This window comes from Loxodonta africana, chromosome 3 (genome assembly GCF_030014295.1).
Source record: "Loxodonta africana isolate mLoxAfr1 chromosome 3, mLoxAfr1.hap2, whole genome shotgun sequence".
NCBI classification, from domain to species: Eukaryota; Metazoa; Chordata; class Mammalia; order Proboscidea; family Elephantidae; genus Loxodonta; species Loxodonta africana.
The window spans coordinates 94,942,642-94,965,309 of record NC_087344.1 but is presented as its reverse complement, the minus strand read 5'-3'; positions in this window follow the sequence as shown (position 1 = coordinate 94,965,309).

The following is a 22,668-nucleotide window of genomic DNA, read 5'->3' as shown; positions in this document are numbered from 1 at the left end:
GGCTGAGGGCTGTGGGGACCATGGTCTCAGGGAACATCCAGCTCAAATTGGCATAAAATAGTTTATAAAGAAAATGTTCTACATTCTACTTTGGTGAATAGCATCTGAGGTTTAAAAGCGTGTGAGTGGCCATCTAAGATGATCCACTGACCTCACCTCATCTGGAGCAAGGGAGAATGAAGAAAGAAAAGACACAAGGGAAATATTCCTCCAAATGACTAATGGACCACAACTACTGCAGTCTCCATCAGACTGAGTCCAGCACAACTAGATGGTGCTTGGCGACCACCACCGACTGCCCTGACAGAGATCACAATACAGGTTTCTGGACAGAGCTGGAGAAAAATGTAGAACAAAATTCTAACTCACAAAAAAAAGACCAGACTTACTGGCCTGACAGAGACTGGAGAAACCTGAGAATATGGCCTTCGGACACCCTTTTAGCTCAGTAATGAAGTCACTCCTGAGGTTCACCCTTCAGTTGAAGATTAGACAGGCCCATAAAACAAAATAAGACTAAAGGGGCACACCAGCCCAGAGGCAAAGACTAGAAGGCAGGAGGGGACAGGAAAGCTGGTAATAGGGAACCCGAATTCGAGAAGGGAGAGTATCGACATGTCATGGAGTTGGTAACCAGTGTCATAAAATTATATGTGTACTAATTGTTTAATGAGAAGCTAGTTTGTTTGGTAAACCTTCATCTAAAGTACAACAATAATAATAAAAAAAATCATGTTGTAGTAAGGTCCTACTGTGCACAATCAGGGGCATCTCCTGCCATGTATGACTCATGATATTAAAAAAAAAAAAAGAGGAAAGGTTTGTTGAGTTTTAAATCTGTCTTGTACCGTGGTTGTGAGACTTAGAAATAATGAATATAAAAATATTCCTGGTGCCCACCACATTTTGGAAGTCTATTTGGAGAAATCTGTGTAGTCAATAGACAGAATGCAGACTTGGGAGTAAGGAGGACAGACTTCAACATCCACTAGTTGGGAACTTCGGTCTCAGGCACCCTCATCAGTGCTCCTTCTGAGCCTCAGCTTCCCCAGCAGTATCATGAAGATGATGATGCTGACTTTCTACAGTGGCTCAGAGGGTTCAGAGAGATGCCTGTGTGAGGGTCCAACTCCAGTTCATCCTCTATTACCAACTTCACACCCATACTCATCTCAGCAAGGCCAGCGAGGAAGCCCCTTCCTGCTTCAACCCTGAGTCTTGGGTTCTACCAAAAGTTTGTTTTCTCTTTCTTTTTATTTTATGAAATAAATTGTCCCATTTCTAAAGGCTTGTTTGCATAGATTCACTAAGAAACTAAATTCCACTTTGAGGCTGACTGCAGAACTCCCACTGCTGTCAGGGAAATTTTGGGGCATTTAATGAGGGGAGAATTTGATCCTAAGACTCCTTGTTAAGATAAAGACCTGGCTGGTTTATTAACTCTATCCAGCTGGGGTACAGACTCATCAAGAAATAATGGTCAGGGTCTTAGAGAAAACCTGGGCCGGATCTTGCTGGGAAGGGGAGAAGAGTGATCCTTCACTCCCTCACCAAGAATCATTTCTTGAGAGCCTAAAGCTTCCCTTTTTCTTTCTGGAAGGTATCTTTTTCTCTCCCCTTTACATATCTAGAACCCATCTTAAAATATATCTTAGAATATCAGAGTTGGTTTGTTTTTTGAATACCTACTATGTGCCAGGAGGGAATTGATGGTTTAGCGGTAGAATTCTTGCCTTCCATGGGGGAGACCTGGGTTTGATTCCTGGCCAATATACCTTACGTGCAGCCACCACCTGCCCATCAGGGGAGGCTTGTGTGTAGCTATGGTGCTAAATAGGTTTCACTGGAGCTTCCAGACTAAGAGAAACTCAAGAGAAAGGCCTGGTGATCTCCTTCCATAAATCAGGCAAACAAAACCTGGTCCCAACAAACACAGGAGGGGCAGGGGTCACTGGTGGAATACTTTGAACCAGGTTATGCTGTCTGGGAAGTGATGAGGCTTTCTATCTTCTTGCTGATATCTTCTTCCTCTCTTTTATTATGCAAATAAAACATGTTTGCTGCAGGGAAAAAAAAATAATAAAAGTAAAGAAAAAAAGAGATAAAAATTACTTGTATTTCCAGAAATAAATTTAGAGGTACATCTTTTAACATTTTATTATACATGCTTACAGAATCTCTCTCTTTATATATAAAACATAAAATATAGCATGCATACTGCACACACACACTCATAATCTTTGTAATAGTATTTTTATTTTGAGTTTTCTTCTCCCAATAATGTTTTCCTCCCTCACCCTCCTTTCTCTTCCTTTTTCACTCTCTCATCATCGAAATGCCTTTGATCCTGCAGTTGATTGCGCTTCCACATTCAGGGTTGCTCAAGAGCCTGAGACCTGGGAGCCCATCTTCAAGGTCCCAGGAGAATCCCATATCTGTAAGTCTGAATCAAGCAACACAGTTGGCTGCAGCTGTTTCTGTATCTTTTTCACCTGATTGATTCTGTTTTTGTCCATGTCCTTTCAACTGGTGGAGGGCAACTTGGCTAGATCTGCAAGTACAAACATAGGATACATTTCTTGTTATGTGCTCATAGTCATAATCACCTTGGTGCCATTCTTGTAGATTTTTCTCCAAAGATTTGATGGAAGGGTTAATGTTGGGCTAATTTCATTACTTCTAGGATTAAAGAGCTGAAGTTTCAAGAGCAGATCTCTTCATAGGACCAGCTTATGGTAGAATAGACTCTATTTATTCTTATCAATCCTTCATATCTTCATAGCCTTTTAAAAGCGGTCTTAGGGATAGTTGGTTTCTAATGAGGCCTGGCAGGCTACCAGCTCTTAAACTCCCTGCCGGAGGCAGAATTTTGGATGGAAAATTCAACAAACTGTGTTAAGTACCTACCATGTGACAAGTTCTTTCACATACATTGAATCTATCTAAATTCTCTAACCTCTCCTAACCTCAATTCCTCCATCTGTAAAACTAGGAATAATAGTTTTATTATTCCCATAGGGTTGCCATGGGATTAAATGATATAAAGAACGTAAAAGCTTAGCATATGATCTAGCACACTGAAGAAACCCTATAAGCATTCAAAAAAAAAAAAAAAGCATTAGCTATTATTATATAAGGCAGTTGGTGTTTTAGTCATGAGAAGTACCATTGGGAGAGGTCTAATCTACAGGAATTATGTAAGATGATTTTACATATACCATCCCATTCAATCCCTCCACCATCCTATTAGATGAGAACTATTACCTTCAGTTTTATAAATTCATTCGTTGAACAAGTATTTATAAAACATCTACTACTTGCCAGGTACTATTCTAGGTGCTGGGGATATTGTGAGGAACAAAGAGTTCTCATAACTGCTCTCATAGAGTTTACATTCAGGCTGAAGGAGATAGACAACATAAGGATATTTCAAGTGGTAGTAAGATTCCTACTAACCCACTGCCATTGGGTTGATCCTGACTCATAGCGTCCCCATAGGGTTCCCAAGGCTGTAAATCTCTATGGAAGCAGACTGTCACATCCTTCTCCCGCGGAGCTAACAGTGGTTTTGAACCGCCAACCTTCTGGTTAGCAGTCAATCACTTTAACCATTGCGCCAAAGGAGAATAAAGCAGGTTAAGGAGGATAACAGAGCAGAAAAGGAAAGGGTTGCTATTATGTAAAAAAAAAAAAAAAAAACTAGTAGGTGGATCAAAAAAGGCCTCTCTGAAAGTGTGAACAGAGACCTGAAAAAAAGTGAAGGACGATGCCAGATGGATAACCAGGGAAGGAGCATTCCAGGTAGAGGGAACAGCACCTGAGAGGGCTCTGAGGCAGGAAAGTACTTGTTGAAAGCAGAGCAAGGAGGACAGTGTGATTGGAATGGTGTGAGTGAGTGTGGTGGAGAAGAGGTGGGAGAAAAAGTACTGGTGGTGGGAGAGGAAGAAATACTTTGCAGAGCCCTATAGGGCATTGTAAAGACTTCAACTTTACTCTGAGTGACATGGGAAGTCATTGGAGGATTTTGAGTAGAGAAATACCATACAATCTAATTTTATGAAGGGCCACTATGGCTGCTGAGTTGAGAAAAGTGTATATGGAAGCAAGAGCGGAAGCCTGGACACCAGCAAGGTGACTATTACAATAATCCAAACAAAGGATAACAAGAACTTTGATTTTATAGGATCGGGGGTAAGAGGTTGGATTGCGGGAGGAAAGCAGACAGGATTTGCTGATGGCCTGGAAGTGGGGCTTGAAAGTTCAACATGAATTGATGATGTTAGGCCCTAGTAACTGATAGAATAAAGTTGATACTTATTAAGATGGGGAAGACAGAGCAGAGCAGCAATCAAAAGTTTGTTTTAAGGCGTATTAAGTTTGAGATGTCTGTTAGATGGTCAAGTTGAGATGTTAAGTACATAGATATTTGAGCCTAGGGTTTTGGGGAGAAGTCTGGGCTTGAGGTAAACATTTTGGAGTCTTTGGCATATAAATATTATTTAATGCCATGGGAACAGGTAAGACCACCAAGGAAATGAGCATAGATAGAAAAGAGAAGAGGCCTCAGGATTGAGCCCTCCAGCATTTCAAAGTGGTTCAGGTGAGTGGAACCCATTGCAGATGAGAAATCAAAGCTCGCATGGTCAAGCAATTTGTTTCTGTGTCACAGTGAGGGGGAGAGATGGGAATCCAAGCTCTGTGACTCTGACTGTGCAGTCTGTACCATTAACCCCTTAACAATATTCCAAATGCTGGTGCAAAGAAGCCTCCTCCTAGAGTCGTAAAACATGAGATGGCCGACCAGGCCCTCACCTCTAAATATTCAGGTTAGCGAGGAGCTAGGCCCTTTTGAGCAAACAAGACACTTCACTTGCTGGGAGAACCAGACTACACATCCATCAGCTCTGCCTGGTACAGTACTCAGGGATCTCGAGGGAGTAAGAAAGATCTGGTAATTAAGAAAGATTCTTTTCCTGAGCCACAGTGGGTCACGGTGACTGTCAGAGTTGAAAGATTGATGGCTTAATAAAGACCACCTGAAAAGGCAATTGACCAGCAAGGGAAAAAAAACCATTGCCACCCACCTACTACCGGCAAATTTTCCATTAGGAAGCCCCTCATCAACTGGCCCCATTTTATACTTGCTAACAATCTTCCATATAATGCATTCATTCATTTATTCATTCATTCATTTGACAAACAGTTACTCTCTGTCCAGTTCCTTGACTAGGTATATAGAGATAAACAAGACTCAATTCCCTTCCTCAGGAGTTTAGAATATCATGGAGGTCATATCTATATTCAAGATTTTGAAGAAGCTAAGCATTCCATTTTAGAATTCTACATGTGTTCATGTATTTATTCTTTAAAAATTCATTTCTGTAATGGTGTGGGGATTTAGAGTCCAACATATAGTCAATGCTTAATAAGTTATTCACTAATTTAAAGAGTATGTGGAGTTACAGACAAAGGGTCCAGAATTGAGAATTAGGGGACACGCATTCTAGCTACAGCTTTTCCAAAAAGAGCTTTTTGATTGTAGACAAGTCACTCTTCTTCTCTGGGTCTTAGTTTGCCCATCTGTCAAAAAGGAGGTAGGGATGAATTATCCTCAGAGATCTTTTAGATCTAAGGCTAGGATTTGTTGAAAACTCTGAAGTCCCCAGTAAAAAATCCTCTTTCTAAAATGCTACTAAAAGTCATGATATGAGTTTTGTAGTATAGGCATTCTAGTTGTTGTTAGTTGCTGTCAAGTCGGCTCTGAGTCATGGTGACCTTATGTATAGTAGAAGGAAATGGTGCCCACTGCTATAAGCCAGCTACTGCCACCAGCTTATGGGAGACAATGAAGTGACAACCGGGATAATCACAGACTAGCGATGAAGGAAAGAGGCAGGAGTAGTAGGTGAACAGAAGCCATCTTCCTGATCTTTGATATGTTTGAGCCCAATTTTGTGTTATTGTGTCAGTCCATCTCATTGAGGATTTCTCTTGTTTTCACTGACCCTCTACTTTAGCAGCCATGATGTTCTTCTCTAAGGATTGGTCTTTCCTGAAGATGTGTCCAAAGTAAGCAAGACAAAGTTTTGCCATTCTTGCTTCTAAGGAGCATTCTGGTTTTATATATATATTTTTTTATAGGGTTTAAGAAAAGAAAGCAGTTGCAAGCCTTGCTGTGTGCAATCTACCATCTTCTTTGTGGAGTTGTCCCCTTCCCCAGTAATCCTCTGATCTCAGTTTCTCAGTTCAGTCTGAATGGAGACTTGGCTAGGCAGTTTACTGGAAACTTAGCCCAGGCTATGGCAGCCCAATACTGGCAAGGTGGAAAATATGCTAGTTGTTTTTGCCTGTTTCAGTGCCTTTCAGCACTGGTACATATGTTGGCAGGGAATATGGTCACTGTAGAGCTTCCTCACACCTCCAGCCAAACAGCTGATAGATATGCGGGTTCCCTGAGAATTTAGGCAGATGGTCTGCATGATACAAAAAGGAAAGGTGCTCTTTCCAACGGATGGGTACCTACTGAAAGAGAGCTTGCTATGTGTTTGCCTTAAGTATCAGAAGTTCCTATTTCAGAGCTTCTAGTATAGAATTTTCCTGAGGGATCCTTTTGACTTGTTCTCTCCATCCTTGTCGCCACTGCATTAGTTTTGTCCTGGCGTGTTTCTTACCAGGACAATTGTATAGTCTCCTTCCTAACCGAAGGTCTGCCTTTAGTCTCCTTCTAATCCATTTTCTACCACTGGAGTTAGAGTTACCGTTCTGAAAAAAACACCCTGAAAAAATTAGATCATGTCATCCCCCTGCTGATGAACCCTCCAAAGGCTCCCACTGAGCTTAGAATCAAATCTAAGCACCCTCCATGACCTACACACCCCAGATGATTTGGCCCTTCTGACTTTCCATTCCCTTTTTATCATATTGTGTCACTTTCTTTTCTCTAATTCCATCCACTTTGGTTTCTTAAATTTGCCATGTCCCTTCTCACCTCAGGGTGAGCCCTTGTGGTGCAGTGGTTAAGAGCTCAGCTGCTAATCAAAAGATCAGCAGTTCGAATACACCATACACCCCTTGGGAACACTATGGACTTGTTCTACTCTGTCCTGTAGGATTGCTATGAGTCGGAATCAACTCGACGGTGACAAGTTTGGTTTTTTTTTTTTTTGGTTTCTCTGCCGGGGTTATTCTTCTTCCCTCCCCTCCCTTTTCCTCTCCTCTGATTGAATTCAACTCTCTAGAGAGCCTTTCCCTGGCCACTTTTTCTAGAGCTGAAGCCCTCATTCTTTTTCTCACTCAGCTCTTTGTTCATTAGAAAGGGCAAATACTTTATTAGTTTCTTTAATGATGTTGTCCCCACATCCCTTACTAAACTGTAAACTCCATGACAGCAAAAACCATTTCTGTCTTATTTACTGTTGCCTGTATTTCCAGTGCGTACCTCAGTGCGAAACACATGGTAGATACTCAGTACACGTTTGCTGAATGACTGGTCTGGTTCTGCTCAACTTCCTAACATCAGCTTTCATCCCAACCTACATCAGATTACTTGAAGTTCCCCTCATGTACAGCATTCTTTCTAAACTCTATGCCTTTGTCTGTACTATTCCCTCTGCCTGAAATGCCCTTCTTCCCTATTGGCTTCCTGAAAATTTAACTCATCCTTCAAGACTCAGCTCAAAAACCATCTCCTCTTTGATGCTTTTTCTGACCCCGTCTCAAGAAATCAGAAGCATCTGCTCCATGGTCTACTGTTGTTGTTAAATTGCTGTTGAGTTGTCTCTGACTCACGATTACTGTCTGAGTTACTATAACAGAAATACCACAAGTGGGTGGCTTTAATGAACAGAAATTTATTTTCTCACAGTTAGGGGGCTAGAAGTCTGAATTCATGGTGCCAGGTCGAGTTTCTTCATGAAGGTCCTTGTCTCTTCAGCTTCTATTCCTTGGCTCCTTGGTGATTTTCATGTGGCATGACATTCATCTTCCCCCATCTCTGTTGGCTTCTCTATGCTTAATCTGCTTTTTTTTTTAGATCTCAAAGGTGGTTGGCTTAAAATATGCCCTACACTGATATGACCTCTTAACAAATGGAATTGCAACCGCAGTTATAGGGGTTAGGATTTACAATACATATTTTTTGGAGACACAATTCGATCTGTAACAGTGACCTTATGTACAACAGAATGAAACATTGCCTGCTTCTGCGCCATCTTCATCATCATGGGTATGTCTCAGTTCATTGTGGTGGCTATTGCGTCAATCTGTCTTATTGAGGGCTTCCCTTGTCTTCTTTGTAACTATTTTAGTAACGAAGATGTCATTTTCTAGTAAATGGTCTTTCCTAATGATGTGTCCAAAGTAACCAGCTGAAGTCTTGCCATCCTCACTTCTAAGAAACACTCTGGTTGCATTTCTTTTAAGACTGATTTGTTCATTCTTCTGGCAGTTCATGGTACACTCAGTATTCTTTGCCAGCACCACAATTCAAATGCACCAATTGTCTGTTTTCCTTTTTCATTGCCCAGCTTTTGCATGCATATGAGAAGATTAAAAAGGCCATGGTTTGGGTCAGGTGCACCTTAATGATCAAAGTGGCATCTTTGCTTTTTACTATGGTCTGTACATACCTATATTGTAGCCTTCACACCTTTTTCTCCTGATCTGTTTTCATATCTTTTTATCGCATTAGACTGAACTCTTGGAAGCAGGAAGAGATCTAATTCTTCACCCCACTGCTAAGCAGTGCTTGGCACATAATAAGGGTTCGATAAATGTTTGTGGAGGGAATGCATGAATTAGTACATGGAAGAATGTGAAATTTTTGTGTGTGGAGTCTTCCTATCTGAGAATTTCCTATGTGCATACCTCCTGTTTGGATAGGCCCTCCTGGAGGTCTTGGTTGAGGGAGACTATCTCTGTTTTGTGTCTTTTAGGATTAGGCAGCCAGTTAGGTTTGGAAAACAGAGAGTGTGTTGTTAGCTGCTTCAAAACAACAGTAGTTTATAAAGGGATCTTATGGCAGAGATGAAGGTACTGGTAAGGGCACAGCCCCACTCCCAAATGCTTTGCTTATTACTCTACCCATCAGTACAACAGGTTGCTAAGGATTCCCTCACTCACTCCCTCACTCTCCATTGTTCTGCTCTGTGCCAGGCACTGTGTTGGTGTTGTGCTTACAGAGTTGTAAGAGCTGTAAGTGAGGGTCTTGTTCCTGAAGCACTACTTGTAGATGAGGGAGGCACACACACAGATGGAGTAGTTGATCAGTGCTCTGATAGAGTGTGTGCAAAATCATGTGACAGCAGAGGGAAAGGAGGGCTTTTATTCACCTGGAGAGTTAAGGAAGTCATCCCATCGGAGGGGCTTCTTATGCTGACTTTTGAAAGATAAGTAGAATTATTTGATGGATAAGGGAGGTGAGAAAGGGAGGGAAAGAAAACTAGGCAAGGTAGAGAGAACAGCATTCACCAAGGCATGGAAGCAAGAAGTAGTAAGTGTGATTGGGTCACTACAAGTAGTTCACTGTTGTCCAGGGCTTTGCTACTCAAAGCATGGTCCATGGACCAGCAGGGTTGGCCTTGCATGGGAGCTTACTGGAACAGCAAATTCTTGAGCTCCACCCTAGACCAACTAAATCAGAACCTACCTTTTAACAAGATCCCTAAATTATTTTTTGTGCATTAAAGTTTAAGAAAATCTGGGGCAAAGAGATTTTTTCAAATTGTACCATGCATCAAGATCACTTAGGGGGTTTGTTAAAAAGATTGCTGCTCCCCCGCCCGCCCTGCCCCCAGAGTTCCTGATTCAGTAGGTCTAGGTGGAAGTAAAAAATTTGCATTTCCCGAAAGTTTCCAGATGACGCAGATGCTGCTTTTCTGGATCACACTTTGAGAACTATTGGGGTACAATACAGTGGGAAGGGTAATTTCTGGAACTGAACCTGGGCAGGTAGCAGGATTCACATCCTGAAGGGCCTTGATTGCTGAGGAGTTTAGACTTTATTCTGTAGTGTTATAGACTACTGTAGTTTTTTTTTTTTGGAGTCCCTAGGTGGTACAAACAGTTAACATGCTTGGCTGCTAACAGAAAGGCTGGAGGTTCGAGTCTACCCAGAAGTACTTCAGAAGAAAGACTTAGCAATCTACTTCCAAAAAATCAGACATTGAAAACCCTATGGAGCACAGTTCTACTCTGACATACGGCAGGTTGCCATGAATTGGAATTGACTTGATGGCAACTGGTTTTTTACTGGAATTTTCACCCAAGAGAGTGGCATGGTCAAAGCTTTATATTGGGAAGATCATTCTGGCAACCACATGGGCAATGGCTGGGTAGCAACAAAACTGCAGATGGACACTATATTCCAAATGGAACTGAAGCATTCTGAACCAAGGCAAAGGCGAGGGAGTGGGGGGGGGGGGGTTGGCTTCAAGATAAATTCCAGAGTTGGAGTCTATGGGAGTCAGGGAGAGACTGAATTGAATGTGTGGGGTGGGAATCACAGCCTCCCTCCTACCTGGGGAAGGTGGGACTGCAGCACAGCCTGTGGCTCTTCCTTCCTGAGGCTGTTGCTCTTTCATACCCAAAAAGCCTCCCTGTTTTATTTGCCTTCTCCTCACAAGTCTGCCTCTGGCCTGTCTGACAGGTTTCAGCCTGCAGTGTTTGAAGAAAGGGGTGCAGTAAACCATTCAGAAATAGGATTTATTAATGGGAGGCATGTAATTACTGCCAGGCACAGCAATTTGAAGAGTTTATGGCCTGAGTGTTTGGTGTCATTTATTAAAACAAAGTGGGCTCTTGGCATGGACGCTGTCACCCTATGACCAGAGCGTCTGTTTCTGTGAAAGCCCCTCCCCTCCAGGTCTGCAAGTTGAGACCGGCTGAAGAGGCAAACACAGATAAATCACCAGGGGCAGGGGTTCTGGCTCAGAGGACAGGACCTTGCTCAGACCCCTTGGAGGTGCAGGTCCTGGCTACAGAGCTGGGATCCCGGGTGGGGGTTGTGGTCTGTCTGCTTTTCATCTTCTGGGTTTCTGATTTCATAGTAAGAGGTTGACCAGTTGCCATTGAATTGATTCCAACTCATGGTGGCCCCATGACTATCAGAGTTGAACTGTGCTCCATAGGGGTTTCAAGGGCCGTTTTTTTTTTTCCAGAACCAGATCACTAGGCCTTTCTTCCGAGTTGCCTCTGGGTGGACTCAGACCTCAAACTTTTTGGTTAGTAGCCACCCGAGGGCTCTTTAGAAATGTGTTGGCAGAGCCTTAATTAGTGACGATCCCAAGCACTTGCAACTCTTCTGAAGCTGCCTTCCCACCCGTTTCACATCTCACTAGACCCTCACAAAGCCCTGCAATGCAGGCAGCAGAGGTCAGCATCTCCTCTTCATCAGTGAGAAAACTGATGTCTGAGAGGTTTGGAGAGTCTTCCAAAGTCATCTGGGCCGAGGAACAGCTTGTGCCAAGCTCCCGTGGAGCCACTACTTACTTCTCTCAGCACAGCAGGCACAGCTGGTCCCAGCTCCTGGATGAGAGCACCAGCTTGTTTGGAGGGCCGGCCTGGCTCTCAGAGGCACTGGCAGCTGGAGGCCATGGGTTCAAACCCAGGCTTTCTCTTGACTAGCTGTAGGAACAGGGAGAGATGCTCTGAGCCTCAGTTTCCTCAAATATAAAATGGTCACAGAGAAGTGTGTTACCTCCTTACAGGGTTTTGTGAGAGTTCAGTGGTGTTGCAGAGTTTAGTGGGGTCAGCCCTCTTTTCCCTGACTTGTAACCCTCTCTGGGCCTCACACAAATTCCTGTGCTACTCGAGACAGGGATGCTGAGGCTCAGATGAGATAATGGAGGGAACATGCTTTGGAAAATCTATGCATATGATTCAAACGTGAGGTAATAGTAGGGACAATGGATCTGCCACCAGCCTGCCAAGAAACCAGCAACTTTTGAGACAAAAAGCAGACTTGAAGCCTAGAATCCTCTCTATCATAATTGGTTTTGGACAGGGGAATTTTTCGGTTCTTTCAACCATCTGCCTCTAAATGTTATTTTGAGGACTAGAAAGAATATATGCAAAGCACAATATGGGACCCATAGTGGGCAATGAATACCTGGCAGGTATTAGCATACCAATTAGCATATTGGGCCCACTGGCTTACCTGGTAAGCTCTTGCAGGTAAGACTGGCATCTTATTTATTTTAGTATGCCCTACTGCCCAGCACGGTGTTTTGGCGTGTAGGTGGTGCTCAGTAGTTATTTTATTCAGTGGAAGGAAATTGGACTCTGCCATATTCCATGGGTTCTTTGAGGGCAAGTCTGATGTTTTACTCATTTCTCTTTTTCCAGAGCCGAGCCTAGTGTTTGGCACAGAGTAGGTGCTTAGTAAATTCAGGCTGGATTGAAATGAAGCACAGTGAAAAATAAGGCAGATATATCTCATGTCTACACTGAGCCATGGGGGGAAGCGAGGGCCCCGGTGGGAAAGGAGTCTGGGATTTGCAGCCTGAGTAGGCCCCGGTCAGATGACAAGCTCACATCAAAGGCACATGCAGGCGAAGGGAGGGCCATGAGGTTTCTAAAATGCCTGTTAGGCTGGGTGGGAGCCTCAGGTGGCGGTGGGGGTTAGGGGAGGCTGGCAGCATAGCAGAGGCCTCAGCCAGGGTCACAGAGGCAGGAACAAGTGAGCCAGAGGAGAAGGAGCAGCTTGGACGGAGACGAAACGTGCTTCAAATCGCCTTCCCTTCTCGGCCTCTGAGGGAACAGACGTGGCAGCAGTGTGTGTGTGTTGGAAAAGAAACAGATTTAGCAGTCAAATAAATCTGCATGCGGATCCTTTCCCTGCAAGCCCACTGCAAGCCAGGGCCATAAGACCTTGAGCATGGTGGTTTATTTTTCTGAATCTTCATTTCCTCATCTCAAGAATGGGATCAGCTTTGTGCGGTGGCACTATCAGAGACAATGAGGTTTATCCAAGGTGCAATTATTGCTAATTAAAAATAGGGTCAGCGATTCTTCCCGTACAGTGTTGTTGTGGATATCAAAGGAGTGTTTTGTAAGCAATGTAACAGCCATTTAGTAAGCATCCGCTCTTTTCTAGGCACTGAGCAGTCCCCAAACTTCAAACATGCAGCTTTTTTGGAATCTCTTGGGGGCCATTTAGGACAAAGGGGTGAACTCTTTAGAGAAAGGCATTTAGAGGCGGCAACAACCCCTATCAGCAGACTCCCAGATGAAAAGTCTGTTGTTGTTGGGTGCCATTGAGTCAATTCTGACTCGTATTGGCCCCATGTAACAGAGTAGAACTGCCCCATAGGGTTTTCTTGGCTATAATCTTTATGGAAGCAGATTGCCAGGTCTTTCTCCTGCAGAGTTGCTGGGCGAGTTTGAATTGCCAACCTTTTGGTTAGCAGCTGAGGGTTTAATAATTTGTACCACCAAGGCTCCTTGTTGTCAGGGGTCTAGCTTAGTGGATATATGGATATAATTCATAATCCCCTTAACCATCTTGTGAGGTAGTTACTCTCATTTCCAGTCTCTGCTTTAGAGTCGAGGAAACTGAAGTTCAGAGGCATTAAGCGATTTGTCAAAGTGATAGAATTTCAACCAGATTCTTTCTGTAAACATTACACAATGGGTATGTACCCCAAACCAAAACCAAACCTGTTGCCATTGAGTCAGTTCCAACTCATGGTGACCCCATGTGTCACACAGTAGAACTGCTCCTTAGGGTTTTCTTGGTTGTAAGCTTTATGGAAACAGATTGCCAGGCCTTTCTTCTGCAGTGCTGCTGGGTGGGTTCAAATAGCCAACATTTAGGCTGGTAGTTGAGAGCAAACCATTTGCACCAATGGATATGTACGCGAGATCACATTTCATGAACCGTAGTCAAAACTAAAACTCTCCCACAGCAGCAATTTTCCTTCATTGTCAGCAATTTTCTCTAGCTCTCTCCACCTGCATTTTTTTTTTTTTAAAGCTAAACCTTTGGCTAACCTGGCAGTCTATGGAAGAAGAGGGAATTTTACCAAGTGATTTAAACATGACTCTAGCCTCTTCCTCCAGGTGCTCTCTGGCGTCATTGAAAAGGAGACCAGGAAATCATTTTTAGGTGTTTATATGAGGGAAGAGGAAAAGTTGCTGGGAGTTAAGCTTTTGGAGGATCCAACAATATCTGAAATATCCAAAAGAAAACTGTCAATTCCTTTGACAATTTTCTGAGTCTCTGAAGCTTTAGCCAAAGATGAGATAAATGTGGTCGGTCAGGAAGGACAATTAACTTTTATTGAAATCTGTTATGTGCCTGTGTCTTGATTTGTCTTTTCGATGCCTCACCTTAATTCTGCAAGGCAGGCCTTGTTAGATCCATTTGCCACATGAGCATGCTCAGAACAGTCAAAAAAATTTCCAAGATCACACAATGAGTAGGTGCCAAAGCTAAGACTCAAACTCTAGTGTGTTTGGTCCTAAAGCCCAGGCTTTTTTTCATTGCTGCAGGACCCTGCTCCCGAGCCTGTCTGCAGATGAGGGCTGTTGCTGCCTCTAAACTGCTTTCTTTACGGAATCTGTCCCTTTATCCTGTATTAACCAATTGCTGTCGCATCAGCTCTGACTCACGGCAGCCCCACGTGTGTCAGAGTCGAACTGTGCTCCATAGGGTTTTCAATGGCTGATTCTTTTTTTTTTTTTGAAGCAGATTGCCAGGCCTTCCTTCTGAGATGTCTCTGGGTGAATTAAAATTTCCAACCTTTTGGTTAGCAGTCAATCACACTAGCCCTCAAGAGAGCCTGAAAAAGCTGCATAGTTGTAGCTTTGAGACTGAGGAAAAGGCCTTTTAGCTGTGAGACTGCAAGGGCCCGTAAAGGGTCTGCAGCAGGAAGTACGGGGTGAACACACTTTTGGAAGGTTGTCTTTGTGAAATGGACACCGTCTGCACGGTTCCATTTTTGGATGTGGACTCAGGCATCAGGAGCAGACTGTACCTTTTTTTTTGGCAAAAGAGTTGGCTTGGGGAGGAGAGGGAGAATCAAGCAGGGAAGGGGAGCTCTTTTCTGTTCATCCAATCAAAGCGAATATTATAGATTTAAGGTCCAGGCTGCTATCGGAGGAAGACATTGGCTTATGCATAACATCTTGTTTAATTTTTAACACACTCTTAAATTGTAGTCCTAGAATTCACTTGGTTTGCATGCCATCCTCACAGCATTCCTGGGTTAGTGTAAAGCTTACAGGCTTTGGAGTGCAAGAGCTCTGGGTTTGAGTTTCAGCTCTGTCACTAGCTATGTGACTTTGGGCAAGCCATCTAACATCTCTGACCTCAGTTTCCTCATCTGAAAAATGGGTATGATAATGCCTGCTTTTTAAAGTTGTCATGGGTCTAATGTGTTTGGTACTTGGAAGACATTCACTAAATAGTAATTGCTTTCTCTCCCAGCATAGCAAAAGTGCAAATTCTTTATCTATATTATCTTAGGTAGGGAGGTGGGCATGAGAGATGACCTACATTTCTCAGGACGACTTGAATCCACCCAGATTGTTGGCAGGGACTGTCAGCTGTGGCTTAAGGCTTAAGCCAATGCCCATTATGTCATTATGGAGCCTGCAGAAGCGATTACTAATGTTACTTTCCCAGTTCACTGCTGAGCAGAGAGGAGAGTTTTCCACACTCCTGGTGTTTTGTTGGAGCATGACGATACGAATCGCAGATGGCTTCCTCGGCAGATGTGGCCCACAGGACGGCATGAGGGTTTACAAGGGGTTTAATGAAAACCCGGCGCCTTTCCAGGCTTGAATCAGTCCTTGGGGGTTCTCAGCTCACTCACATACAGGCCAATCCACAAATGTCCACCCTGCTGTTGGTGTGGAGAATGCTGGGGTGAAAAGTTTTTACCTGGGAAACAAAGCCAATGCTATCTGGCCAAGTTCACAGGCTTAGGGCCTGGGAGATAGAACAGTGGTGTGGAAGGGAAGCTGGTAGGAGGAGGGTGGCCTGCATCTGGAGGAGGCCCAGATGGCTGCTGCCCAGCTGAGGGTGAGCTAGGCACAGAGGGGAACAATGGTTTTCCCAGATGCTTGAGGTTCACAGTGTTTTCTTCCTTGCCATGGGCTAGGCTACAAGAAGTGAGCAGGAGCCACAATATAGAGTAGCAAAATAGTTTTGATTTAGTTGACAGCATAGACTGGAACCAGATTTGACTAATGTTTCCTGTGCTTGAAATGTTCTTCTTAATCTTCGAATGGTCAGCTTGCTGTTTTTCATCATGTCACTTCCTTGGAGAAGCCTTCCTTGATCATCCCACCTGAAAGGAAGCCTCTGAGCTCTTTCTAATATTCTGTCTTAGCCATGCATTTATTTCATAACATCTCACAATTTATGTGTCTGCTTTCTATTTTGGTCCTCTAGTAGCTCCTTGAGGGCAGAAGCTATGTTTGTCTTGTCTACCATGTAGCACAGTACCTAGTTGAGTATGTGGCCAATGGTAGACATTCAATAAATATTACAGGGTGAGTGAATAAATTTCAGGACAAAAGTAAGATAGATCAATGTTTGAAGATTTAATGTCACATGTACAAGCTGTATGATTGTCCAAATCACTTAACCTTTCTTAGTCTCAAATTTTTCATCTGTGAAAGAAGGATAAAAAAACATATAGTAGAGGGTAGCTGTTTACAAAGAGCGTTGTTGCTAGGTGCCTTCAAGTTGATTCAACGCATAGTGACCTCATGTGGCGGAGTAGAACTGTCCCATAGGGTTTCCTGGCTGTAATCTTTACGGAAGCAGATCACCAGGTCTTTCTGCTGTGGAGGAGCTCGGTGGGTAAGAACCATCGACCTGTCTGTTAGCAGCCAAGTACTTAACCATTGGGCCACCAGGGCTCCTTTTATGTAGTATGTTGTCATTGTTGTCGTGTGGCGTCTAATAGATGCCAACTCATAGTGACCCTACAGGACAGAGTAGAAGCCCCGTAGGGTTTCCAAGACTGTAATCTTTATGGGAGCAGATTGCCACATCTTTCTCCCTTAAAGCCCATGGTGGTTTTGAACCACTGACCTTTTGGTTAATAGCTGAGCTGCTTACCCACTGTGTTACCAGGGCTCCTTATCTAGTATACAATGGATGTTCAGTAAATCTAAGAAACTATTAGTACATCATTGAAGAGTTAACAACCAACAAATATTTATCTACATTTCTGTTCAACTAATAGCTATTGATGGAGCCTTTTTTTGTGGTTAAGAGCTCAGCTGCTAAACAAAAGGTCAGCAGCTCAAATCCACCAGCCACTCCTTGGAAACTCTATGGGCAGTTCTACTCTGTCCTATAGGGTTGTTAAGAGTTGGAATCGACTCAAACACAATGATTTTTTTTTTGGCTAATTGCTATTGAGTATCAAGAATATGCCATGCCCCATACTAAATGCTTTTCATGTATTATCCTCTTTGCTTTTGCACGATAACTTTTGAGAGGAGAGGCTGTTCGCATTTTAGAATGAAGGAAATAGAGACTCAGAGAGACCAAGTAGCTTGAATAAGCTTACATAGCTAGTCAGTGGCAGAAGCAATATTTAACTCCATTTCTATTTTTAAAGCCATAATTTCCCCCCATAATTCCAGGCTGCTTCCTATTAACACTCACTCTGGATAAATAAACATAAGGAAGCCACATTCCCTGTCCTCTGGGGGTTCTGGTTTAGGCGATAAGACATATGTAAGAGTAAAGTGAACACTAATAAAAACCAACACTTTTTACATTGCTTTGAAGTGTATAAAGCTTGTCCCAATATTTACAACACATTCAAGTTTTAGAAGATTATTATCCAGGATATATAAATAATTCATAAAAGCCGATAAGAAGAAGACAAACAACTCAAAGGAAAAATCAATGGATTTTTGAACAGGCAATTCACAGGGCTGATAATCATATAAAAAGATGTTTGGCATTACCAGGCATTGGGGAAATACAAATTAGAAAAATAAGATACTATTTCCCATCATCAGGTTGTAAAAAATAATAGGAAATACCAAGTGTTGGTGAGGATAAGGATAAATGGGAGCTATTTTACTGTGCTATAATACCGAAAGATGTGCATCAGGTTTGCATCCTTTCACCATACTCATTAAATTCGTATGCTGAGCAAATAATCCAAGAAGAAGCTGGACTATATAAAAAAGAACACAACAACAGGATTGGAGGAAGACTCATTAACAACCTGTGATATGCAGATGATACAACCTTGCTTGCTGAAAGTGAAGAGGACTTGAAACACTTCCTGATGAAGATCAAAGACCACAGCCTTCAGTATGGATTACACATCAACATAAAGAAAACAAAAGTCCTCACGACTGGACCAATAAGCAACATCATGATACATGGAGAAAAGATTGAAGTTGTCAAGGATTTCATTTTACTTGGATCCACAATCAACAGCCATGGAAGCAGCAGTCAAGAAATCAAAAGACACATTGCACTGGCAAATCTGCTGCAAAAAACCTCTTTAAAGTGTTAAAAAGCAAAGATGTCACCTTGAAAACTAAGGTGCACCTGACCCAAGCCATGGTGTTTTCAGTCGTCTCATATGCATGCGAAACCTGGACTATGAATAAGGAAGTCCTAAGATGAATTGATGCCTTTGAATTGTGGTTTTGGCGAAGAACATTGAATATACCATGGACTGCCAAAATGACGAACAAATCTGTCTTGGAAGAAGTACAACCAGGATGTTCCTTAGAAGCAAGGATGGTGAGACTACCTCTCACATACTTTGGACATGTTGTCAGGAAGGATCAGTCCCCGGAGAAAGTAGAGGGTCAGCAAAAAAGTGGAAGACCCTCAATGAAAATAGATCAACACAGTGGCTGCAACAATGGGCTCAAGCATAGCAACGATTGTGAGGATGGCACAGGACCAGGCAGTGTTTCATTCTGTTGTGCATAGATAGGGTCACTATGAGCCAGAATCAACTCAGTGGCACCTAACAACAGCATACCATGCTGGTGGAACTATAAATTGGTAAAATCAGATTGAGAAAAACTGGCAAAACCTCATAGAGGTGACTATGAACTGTTAAAACAAAAATCGTATTAAACAAATAATAGAAATTGATTGAAGCTCTTGAATGTATGATTTACAAATCAAGGCAGCGTTTTGACTAGAAGAGTTAAAAATGTTCCAAAGATTAAAAAACCTCCAGAGACTCTTATATTGCACCCCATCAACATTGTCACTAACATGGGGCCAGAACAATGTTTTTATAATAACAGTTTACCCTAAAATACAGCTTCCAGGGAGACTCCGGAATTCTGTTTCTCAAAACTGACTGCACGTAGTTAATTCTCCAAAAGAGCCCAATACCTAGGGCAAAACAGTCTTCACCAAGCTGCATACTAGGTTATTGTTTGACTTGAAGATGACTTTAGGGAAACTGGTTTGTTCAGGGCTCAAGGTTCAGAAGGACAACCAAGGGCAATTGACGTAGGCGGGGCAGCCCAACTCCATGGACCCAGAAATATGGATTCTGGGAGAATTAAAATGGTTTCTCAGAACATACCCTTGGAACCAGAGTTTCCTCTATGAGGTAAGTACCTTAAAGAAACTCTTGCACGTGTGCGGAAAGAGTTGTGCAGAACAGTTAAGTTTCAGCATCTTATGTAATAGTGAAATATTGGAAGCAATCTAAAGGTCCATTAAGAGGGGAATGGAGAAATAAACTGGTTATTTGTAGAAGGCATATGAAACAGCAGCTGGAAGAATAAATTAGAGCTACACTTAGTAACGCGGTTAAATTGCAAAACCATATTGTTAAAAACGAGCACATTGCAGAAAGACACAGAGTATGGCATCATTTACTTACATTTAAAAACCATGCAAAATGATGCTGTGTGTTTAAAATTAACTCTATTTAAGTACTACAAAGATCTGGTCAGGAAAACTCCTGGGATGAAGAGAGGGACCCAAGATGTGGAAAACTTGCAAAGAGGTCTTCCACTGAATCTTCAACTGAATGTTTTAATCTTTAAAAAGAACACCCAAAGCAAATATGGCAAAATGTTAACACCGTTAGATCCAGGTGGGGGTTAAGTATGTCTGTTGTATTAGTCTTAGAAATGCTCTACGTGTTTGAGATGTATTATAAAACAAACAAGTAACCCAAAACTGTCCCACAAACCTTATCTAATTTGATCATCATTAAGGCCCTGAAAGCAGAAAGGGAAGATATTCAACTATGCAGTTTTCAATCTTTCCCTCACTGGGCACCTGCCCTTTGTTGTGCTGATTCGGGTAATGGAAGTTGCTGGGCAGGTGGAGAAGAGACGAATTGATTTTCATAAGAAAGGGCCTGCAGCTACCTAGGATTTCCTGGGGAGCACAAACAATTAGGTGCTTGGCTACTAACAAAAAAGTTGGCAGTTCCAAACCCACCCAGGGGCACCTTGAAGGAAAGGCCTGATGACCTTTTTCTGGAAGGTCACAACCATGAAAACTCTACAGAGTGCAGCTTTACTCTGCAACAGATGGGGTCGCCATAAGTTGGCATCAACTCCACAGCAACTGCTTTTTTTTTTTTTTTTCAGTTTGAGGTATGGTAGTGGGTGGGTGGTGGGAGTCAGGGAGAAGGGGAAAGAACCCAGAGAGCAAGCAGTGCTGAGATTTTGAGGAAAGGCCAAAGAAACCGAGGTTCAGAGAAGAGGAGTAAATTTTTTCAAGGTCATATAGAAGCAGAGCTGGAATTTGCTCCTGGACTGAACCCCATATTCAGGTCACGGGCAATTGTGTGATAGGGGCAGGAACATGGACACTGGAGTTGGACAGATTCAGGTGAAATTGCAGCTCTGCTATTTAATAGTTGTGTGGCTGTAGTCACCCCAGCTAATTCTCTGAGCCTGGGTTAATACTACCACTCTAAGGCTGACATGGGGAGGAACAAATAACCTAATGTGTATAAAGGGACTAGTGGGACTAATCCTTGGTATTTACTCCATAAATAACAGTTACTATTATCATCAACCGAGTCCCTGGGAGTTGCAAATGATTTAGCGTTTGGTTGCTAACCGAAAGGTTGGAGGTTTGAGCCCACCCTGAAGATCCTCGGAAGAAAGGCCTCGTGATCTACTTCGGAAAGACTAGCCATCGGAAATCGTGTGGAACACAGTTCTACTGTGACACACGTGGGATCGCCAAGAGTCAGAATCCACTCAATGGCAACCGCTAATCATCTACATCATTGTTTTAGCCATTCTTCAATAACTGGTTCATTACTTCTCATTCACCCCCCCATAAAATCTGGAGAGTTTCCTATGGACAGGCACCAGTTTATCTGTATCCAAGATTTGGTCTCAGCCTTCCAATGAAGCCTACCAAACCAAGAGACAGGCAGAAAGATCACCTCTATTTCTCTGGAGGTCTGACTCCCACCGGCATAGTCTGAAGTCTCACAAATTTTGAGAGCAACCAAACCACACATACCTATTGAGCTATCAACTAAAACTCTTGAATTTTCTGATGTATCTTGCAATTAAAATATGTCTTTTGTCCACCATATTCAGTTAGATTTTCAGATTCAAATGCAATATCTTGAATAGAAAAAGGAGGAAAGACAAAGTTAAGAAGAAATCCTAATGCTATGGAAGAAATAAAATTGCTTTTGTTTGTGAGCATTAGAGACTAGCATATTTTTGCTCTTTTCAAAGAGTCATATAACATTAATACTTGAAGAGCTTGAGGACTAAGGAGTGCCTGATTCAAGCCATGGTATTTTTAATTGCCTCATATGCATGCGAAAGCTGGACAAGGAAGAAGGAAGACCGGAGAATTGAAGCCTTTGATTTATGGTATTGGCAGAGAATATTGAATATACCAATGACTGCCAGGAGAATGAACAGACCTGTCTTGGAAGAAGTATAGCCAGAATGCTCCTCAGAAACAATGATGGTGAGTCTTCGTCTCATGTACTTTGGACACGTTATCAGGAGGGACCAGTTCCTGGAGAAGGATTAGCAAAAAAGAAGACGACCCTCGACAAGATGGATTAACACAGTGGCTGCAACAATAAGCTCAAACATAGCAATAATTGTGAGGATGGCCCACAACCGGGCAGTGTCTCATTCTATTGTTCATGGGATTGCTGATTCAGAACTGACTTGACGGCACCTAACAACAGAGTTAACCTGATATTCCTCTTCCTCCTCCTCCTTCTCCTAGCAGTAACTCTTCCAAAATTGCTACTCCTCCACATACAGCTTTTTATTTTATTTTTTGAGTGTTATTATGGTCTTATGGGCTTTTCTTTATTATTACTATTAAATGTGCTATAAAACACTGCCATTATTATTATCCTTTTTCATTTCCCAATTGATCTAGATTTGGCCAGTGGAATTTTCTTCAAACCAGTCCCTATGTCCTTTCGATATGCCTCCATCAATCTCTGTGTGCTTCCTTGCTCTCTGGCACAACAAGGTATTCCAAACTTTCTCTGCACTTTCCTTGCCCCAGATCCAGAATCATCTATTTCTCCAAGGAGCACTGGTCCCTTTTGAATGGTATTTAAAAACCAAGATCTGGGCACTAGGTGTGCTCTCTACTACTGGAGAGTTACTGCTTCTTGGTCCTTTCAGTGCAGAGCTAAAGTAAATAAAAGTGTGTGTATGTCTCTGTCTATCTTACTATCCATTGAAGTCTAA